The sequence below is a fragment of the Sinocyclocheilus rhinocerous genome, unplaced genomic scaffold (assembly GCF_001515625.1).
Source record: "Sinocyclocheilus rhinocerous isolate Xijiao unplaced genomic scaffold, SAMN03320098_v1.1 scaffold4183, whole genome shotgun sequence".
In the NCBI taxonomy this organism is placed as follows: Eukaryota; Metazoa; Chordata; class Actinopteri; order Cypriniformes; family Cyprinidae; genus Sinocyclocheilus; species Sinocyclocheilus rhinocerous.
The window spans coordinates 229,237-237,744 of record NW_015634469.1 but is presented as its reverse complement, the minus strand read 5'-3'; the positions used below and the strand labels follow the sequence as shown (position 1 = coordinate 237,744).

The 8,508-nt window shown below is 37.6% G+C and overlaps 1 protein-coding gene across 15 annotated transcripts in view; it reads right to left on the bottom strand.

Moving 5' to 3' along the window:
* mbnl1 (muscleblind-like splicing regulator 1) overlaps window positions 1-8,508 on the bottom strand; it is a 64,231-nt gene that overhangs the window by 35,182 nt on the left and 20,541 nt on the right. For 3 of the 15 annotated variants that reach the window (XM_016559519.1, XM_016559525.1, XM_016559529.1), the window contains exon 1: window positions 6,504-7,027. The exons of 2 other annotated variants lie outside the window; for them this stretch is intronic. The gene's annotated coding sequence lies outside the window, so the exon portion shown is untranslated. 10 more of the 15 variants (XM_016559533.1, XM_016559534.1, XM_016559526.1 and 7 more) reach the window with 7 other exon arrangements.

Here is an 8,508-nt window from a genome sequence, read left to right as displayed (position 1 = left end):
TATATATATATATATATATATAATGTAAATGAGTGTTTAGTTTAGAAACAATGTAAAAATGTACAGTAATTATATTACATGCTATTAACTATATAAAATAGTAACATTTATAAACGTATAAATGTTTGTGACTACCGAATAAAATTACCCCCACCCCCCAAAAAATTGCCACTTAAAATATATTTTCCAATACAATATAATATATACATCCAAATGGCAGAAAGTTGTGAGAACCCTAGTTTCTTCTGCTAGGCATTAAAGATTTTTCTGTCTTCGTTGACTCGGAGGGCCAATCTTGGGGTCCACACTGATGGATGTGATTTTTGGTGTTATTAGAGGGTAAAGCAGGGGGCTCATGGAAGAGGATCAGATCTCTGTGGAGTTACTGGCTGGTATCAACCTGTTCATCATGATTGAACATGGATTTGGATCTGAGAGAGCAAATACTCCGTTCAGACGGGAAACGGGAAAGACAGAAACACGGGCATTATATATATATATATATATATACAGTGGGTACGGAAATTATTCAGACCCCCTTAAATTTTTCACTCATATATATATATATATATGTATGTGTGTGTGTGTGTGTGTGTGGTGTGTAGTTATTAAAATTGAATTTGTAATATATGTATAATAATAAAAATGATAAAATACGAATAAAATATATGCATATGTATGTTTTAATTTAATGAATTAATTTGTTTACATGTATGTATTTATTTTTAAATTACATTTTTGAATTTAAATTAAATAATTAATTATATAAAGTTTATATAAAAAAAATCTCAAATAATCCACCCAATAAAGTATTATATTGTACATACAAAATAAAAATAAATATATTAATATATAAATATACTGTATATCTAATGAATCTAGGAAAAGGTGCAAAGAAAATGGTTTTAAAACTTTTACATTTAGAACGGAAAAAATAAATAAAAGTTGAACACATTAAAAAATCAAATAAAAAATTTTAACTTTATAAGGATATAATTTATCCTTCAAAACTATGTTCCCCCCCCCCTAACTGAAGAATCACCCATATAGTGTATAATGCTTATCATTTCTTTCAAAATATGTTGCATTATGCAACAATAAGCATTTCAAACTATATCATGCTAAATTATCATCACATGAACTCCTCATCATGAGGCTATCGCATGACCTCTGTTTACTTCAGCTAGCAATGTCCAGTTATCATCTCAGAAATAAAATTATTATAAAGTTGGGTGCACTGCAATATGAGACTCAGTATTCAATGCATATTATACTGTATACTGCATATTTTTGCAGATGTGGTAGATTATCCAGGTATTCTACGCATACAGAAAGTGCACAGTTCAATGGAATTGTACTAATCTTGCATACTATTTAGGACAGACAGCAAGAGTAGAATTGGAACGCAGCCCATCCTCCACTTTATCACACTATCTCTCTGTCACTCGCCCTCGCTCTGTTTCTCCCTCATTCTCTATTAGACTCTCACCAGCTGCATAAATCCTTCACACCCCTAAAAATGCCAGAAATGCACTGAAGTCTGCAGAATACTGTCAGTCCGAGCAAATAAAACATTGTCACACACATTCCTGGACTAACACACACCTCACTGACGCACACACACACTGGGCTCTTTCTTATACAAACAAACACACACAAAGCAGCCCTTCACAATCTGAAGTTCAGTGCAGGTAGAGGAAAACCTACCCAAATAGCACATCACAGCTACAGCTAAGAGCTGTGACATAACATTTAACAGAGACTGAGAAGGTGGAAAGTGAACGGCGAGGTCATTTCCTGTTTCTCTAAAGTCTTGCGCGACTCACGTTGAGCTAATCATAGGAAGAGATGTAGCAATGTTCCCGGCCGCATGCCCGTTAAGAGCAGCAGCCCAGTCTGAGAGAGGGTGAGAAACAACACCTTTACAAAAAAATAACTTATATGACATAGTTACTCCAGTTATTGTTAATAGAACTATGCTAGCTTGGTATTAGCCACCAGTTTCATTAAAAAAGAAAAAAGTAATTGACAGAAATGACAACGTTTTTCAAAGTTTCTAACACAATGAATCATATTTAGAGACCAGAATATCACTGAGACTTGAGAGTGGCCTCTTTTGACTTGGGCCAGTAAGAAACCACCTATCAACCAATCAGAGCCCTAGTAACCACCCACAACAAACTGCTAAAAACCAGTCTCAACTCTTTAGTAACTGCAAAGCAACACCCTGACATTGGTCTGCAACAAGGTCTGCAATCTTAAAAATCGTAAAAATGTAATTAGCATTCTTCAGTAGTAAAAACAAACAAACAAATAAAAAGTTTCATAATATAATATAATATAAATACATGTTAAAACAAATAATAAATGAAATAGAATTATATTTATATTTATTTGAGTATTTTTTTATTTATAATATATTACAGAATTACAAATATTTATAATTTATATTTAATGTATTATAAATAAATAGAAACAAATAATAAAGTTAAATATATAATTATAATTAAATAGTTTATAATAACTATTTATAATAATTTATTACAATAATTTAAATAGTTTAGAATAAAAAAATAAATAAATACATAATACATGCATGGTAAATCAAATACTACATTCAATGAAATATAAATGTTTATTATTCTATGTATTTGATTATTTTTAAACATGTATTTATTTATAATATATTATAAATAAATAAATGAAAACAATACAATTAAATATATATTTATAATTCAATAGTTTACAATAAATAAATAAATAAATAAATAAAAACAACCTTGGTTCTTTAGCAGAAATATGGTTATCATGGTACATTTTTGTAAGAGCACTATGCTACCTTGGTCCAGCACACTATAAAACAAAAACAAACACATATGTACACACAAAGTGCTTTAAAAGACACAAATGTCCACAAAACACACACACACACACACACACACACACACACAGACACACACACACACACAGCTCTGTTTATGGAATGACATATTTTAATCCGATAAGACTTTCAGTGTGGAGGCAAACTGGATCCTGGGAATGCTGAATACTCAAAACAGGCTAAATGATTTTGTGAAATGAAAAGAAAGTGATTGCTCTGGATAATATGGCCTTGCAGCGTGATTCTGATCTCGCATTAAACAGGCTCATGCCTGCGTTATCTGTGTTTACTGAGAAGTGGAATAATCACTGTGACAATTAAAGGAAATTCATGCTCAGACTTGGATTCTACTTTAAGATCCTCGTTTTCACTTGAACATGATGCTGTTTCTTTGGTTCCTCTTTTTTCAGTTAAATGATTTGGCTATTATGTCGCTGTATATCTCCCACGATCCTTAGCAGTGGAATAACAATTCTTAGAAGTTGCTGCAAGGTCAAACAAGGAAAGAAAATACAGTAAGAACGATAGCAAGGGAGAGAGAGAATGATCTGGAAGTGTGCCAATCAAAGCCCATTAAAAAGTCAAACATTTTTGCCACTGGGAGGAGAACTGGATGTTATGTTCTCTTTTCAGAAATGGAAACTATTTCAATGATTCACATGAATGAGATATTAAGCGTTTCATTCTTTTTGCACTTTGGCTTATGGCTTTATTTACGTCTGTACTGATGTCTAATACGCTCCTGCCAGTGAGAAATGCTTGATTGGACATTTGATTTCCTGTGGCTCTGTTTGCAATTTGACAGCCGTGCAATATTAAAGGCCAGCTTTTTAAATGCAGGAATTATAATGAAAGGTTAAAATCAGTCTGAGTTTAGTCTGTGTCTAGGAAACAGAAAACAAACTCTCCCTACGTAAAGCTTTGACACTTTAAATATGCAGAGTATTAATAATAAAAAAAAACAGTGTTTGATGGAGATTTTAAATCACATCCGTAAACAAACTAGCTACATCCTAAGCATATGGGAAATTGTTACCATTTAAGGCTGTAAAAGTGTGTCATTAATGAGCCACGCCAACAATTTTATAAATAGAAGGATACAGAACTACAAAACTAACCAAGAAGATTTTAACAGTATGATGTCATAGAACCTTTGTAAGTTCCAAAAAGAACTTTATGTAGTTTGTTATATATGATATTTATATAATATAATAGATATAGATCAGTGTATTTAAAGCTTTTGTTGCTTTAAAGAACCCAGAAACCAATCCGCTGACCTGAACATAAAGAACTTCAAATCTCCAAAGAACCATATAGCAACCCAAGAACCTTATAAGAACCTTATACACGCATAAATGAAGGTTATGTGATGCACATCACCATGATGTCGATGATCAAACCATAGCATTAAACTTTCAAGAACAAATCTGTCAGTTTATTTCAGAAAAATCCTCAAAACCACACAATTACAACCTTGCAAGAACATTTTGAAGAACGTGGGCAACCAAGTAGTTGACGGTAGCCATTGACTTCCATAGTAATTCTTTCCATGCTATGGAAGTCCAGGGCTACCGTCAACTATTTGGTAAACCATATTCTTCAAAGCATCTTTTGGGCTCAACAGAAGAAAGAAACTTGTACAAGTTTGGAACGACATGAGGGAGAGTCAATAGGATTTTCAGGATTTTCATTATAGGGCATACCTTGAGAATTTTTCAGAACTTATCAGACAGTCGGAGACAAAGAATGGATTTTATGATGTCACTATGCAATTCAGAACCAAAATGCTTCTGATCTGGAATCAGGCACCATGTGGAGGCTCTAAAATGCTGATTGCAATTGCTGCAATTCAGCTGAACCCAAATCAGCGTATTTTTCCGGCATTAAAGTCCCCATGAAATCAAAATTAAAGTTTTTTGGGTGTTAGTATCAATATGTTAATCTTAAGGTTATCTATAAGGCAGTGTGCTCCAAAACAGTGACAAAATTCACATTTAAAGGATATAAGCATTCAAAGCTTGCAGTTCGTCACTTCCGCCAAAACGGCTCAACAATTTTTTTTGACGTCACATCGTACTTCAGCTTCTCATCAACTTTTCTGTCCAATCAACTGCTCTCTAGAATCCGAAGCGCCCGATGCGGCTTTACGGAGCTCAACGGCTCTGAACGGCTCTAGCCCAAGCTGTGATATAAACAAACGCTATTGGCTATTTTAAAAAGGGGCGGGGCTGCTTGATATGTCCCACCCTGTCTTCCTGTTTCAGTTAAAATGACGTCAACACAGAGTAACGCTACGTGCTTCTAAGCATTTCAGGGGACCTTTAATTCATGAAGGAACTGGCCTGAATCTGGGTGGAGTGCTTGATCAGAAAGGTGTGCGGGCAGCGGAGATGGTTATCTAAACCACAGCCTCCCATCGTTTGACTCAGATGTGTGTAGGTGATGATTGCCATGTTGGAAAGGGTTGAAAATAGTATCATCACCATGGTTACACAGCACAAAGCTTCAAGCAAAAGCCCTTCTACCCAGTAACTCAGTAACTTCTAACCCAGTAGTGCACGGCTCTAAACGTTCTACAAAGCTATGTGAATAGGAGAGGTCAAAGGTTAATGATTTAGTATGATATTTAGGATGTTATTACCAATTCAAATGATAATAGTTAGCAATGCAGTAATTCAGTTTGATAAGAGTTAGGAATTTATCAAAACAAGAAGTCATTTTTTTTCTACGACGCCCTCTAGATGTTAAACGCACAAACATTTTGACACGTCCAACACGCGGCCGCCATCAGACATATTTCATTAGTGGAATTAAAGACAGCATGCACTGTTTGCGTGCAAAAACATCCCAAATAAAACTAGCATGTGGAGAAGACAGAAATGCAAGAATGTTAATGAGACAAAAAGCAAGAAAAATCGAGGATAAGACGCGTTCGCTAGGAGATGTGAGATGCTATTATGATACCTAACACTGGTGCAACACATTTATCATCTCAACAGTTGTTTAACAGTTAGCATATGGGATTAAACCAACAATTAATTTACAAGAATCGTTTTGCATCAACTTCAATCCACAATCCATGATTATTCATTGTTTTCGTCTATAATGGAAAATTCAGTGATTTTAGCTAGTCGAGCTAGTCTAAACCGAATCGGATGCAAAATATAGTGAAGTGTGTCTTCCATGTGCTTATTTTCGCAACACTTTCACTTTCTCAACTACAGGATGCCGTCGACAAAACCCAAAGACTTGGCGCCAGACCACCCTGGCAGATCATATGTTTATTTTTCTTTCCCCCCTCCCACAAAAATGGTATCTTCAAACAACCGAAACAATTGCTTTAATCATACGCCACCAATCAGCACTTAGCATTGACTTCTCAGCGACGACATTCGTTTCTCGCTTTCTAATTTCCCACCGTACTAAATACTCTACAGCACGGTGAAACAATAACCCATGTAAGTGCACTAAAAGTCAGCATAACCTGTCCTTAAGCAATCTTTCCTTACATGTTTCCGTTTCAATGCAGGAAAGCCACCGCGAGCAGCCGACGAGCAGACCTGCGAGAGCTCGAATCCATATGTTTCTCGCTGCAGTGAAAGCGTGTTTGGCGTTTACTTACATGACTGCATGGAAGAGTGACGCACTCAGACAGAAGTGAAAACCTGCGTCAATATCTCTCTCCCCTCTCTTTTCCCTCTCGCAGACAGTTACGCTCTCGAACACACGCCCCTGTGCAGTCCCATGGTGCCTGACTGGGTCCTACTGCTCTGAAATCTAGCACGAGCCATATTAGGAAACAGCAGTTAAACATGTCACACGTAATTTACATGTGGGGGGAGTGGAGATCGCGGCTCTGTCGTAAGAGGAAAAAAAAGAGAGAGAGAGAAAAAAAAACCCTGCACACGCTGGTACGTGCATAAAACAAACAGAAGGGAAGTGAGACCCGAGAGGGGGGTTTAAAAAAGGAGAAGTGCTCTCAGGTTCAACAGTTAACCAATCGCACGGTTGCCACTGTCTAAACAAGTAGCCGGACGCGCAGGGGTGGGGGAGTTTCCTGCCAAACGCACACGCAACCGCGCAACTTTTTCGAACGCAGCTGAGATTCCCCCGTCGTTTGTGATCGCCTAGACATAACAAACTGCAGTTCACCACAGAGGCACCCCATAAAGTCAAAACAGCCCACACACACTGAACAACCCCCAATCCCACACACACTAAGCATACAAAATTGGTGCAATGCTTCAAGCCGTGGCTGTTAGAACTGCAAAAGACAGACAGACAGGAGAGTGAGACAGTACGGAAAAGCAGTTCTTACCTCTCACATCATGATTAGTATTGAGCGCGTGTATGTGTGTGAGAGATCAGACACGGGTGGCAGGCCGCGACAGCAGAGCCTCAGGCACCGGGTGGACCATTCTCAGAGAGGAGGAGAAAGAGAGAGAGATCGATAGAGAGAGACAGAGCGCTTAGGCTGTGCGTGTGGCTGCTGGTTGCGCCACTGTGTGTGTGTGTGTGTGTGTGTGAGCCGAGAGCCTGCGAGAAACAGCAGCACTGCGCAGAGCACCGAACTCAAGCGCCAATCACGCTGGCTGGAACCGCCCACCGACAGACACAACCAGGAAGTGCTGCCGCTGCCACTGCTCTGTGAGTTCCTCACCGAAGAGAGAAGAAAACGAGAAGGGGAGGGGACAAAAGGAAGGAAAGGTTGGTAAAGAAAAGAAAACGAGTGTGCTTGTGAGATTACATCGTGCTCTCCCAGGAGTCTGTCTGCGTTGGGCACCAGACTGCAGTGGGACACGCGCGCACACACACAGCTGTACACCTGGTGCATTGTGCGGCAACGTTATCTGCTGCTGGAAAAGACAGGATTTGGTCTAAATTCGACACTGAATCTGGGTTACGGCCATTTCAGGAGGGAAATATATCATCGCGGTGGCTCAAAATGAAGCGTTTTCCCAATAATCCGCTTTGAAAAGTGTGATATATTTACACCATAAGCTATTTATTAAATGGCATGGAGGAGAACTGGGTTGCATTCATTTATTTCACTGATGTTAATACTAACAAACTCCCACATGGCCAGGAATTTAGAGTCCCTTTAAACTACACAGTATTTTCCTGGAGGGCCATAAAGCATTGAAACTGGGACATTAATTCATTATCTTCTGGAAAAAGAAAAAAAAAAAGCTTTATTGCATTATTTGCATATTTGAGCCTCGCCCAGCAATGACTGCGGTTATGACTATATCTGAGTTCTGGAAAAATGACACACAACTCACAATGGAATAATCATAATAATAAAAGATGATCAGGGCTTATTCTTCAAAAGTCAATAGAAAAAGCAAATAATTACTCTGCTGTTGTTTACATGCCCCTTCAACACAAGGAATTTAGTTTTTGTGAGAATTGTTTAGAGATTGACTTATGCAGCCGGTTCAGGGAAGTGTGAAAAGCTCAAGTGTGTGTGGGGTCAGAAGAGCTGTCGCATTGATGGGCTCTTTTAAGTCCATGGCTTGAGAGCCTAAAATGTCTGCTGCATGTGCACGGGAGGTAACTGCTAAAAAGAGCTACAAACTAGTGTTATATTAGTATTATTTATATACTATTATAGTATTTATTAATAT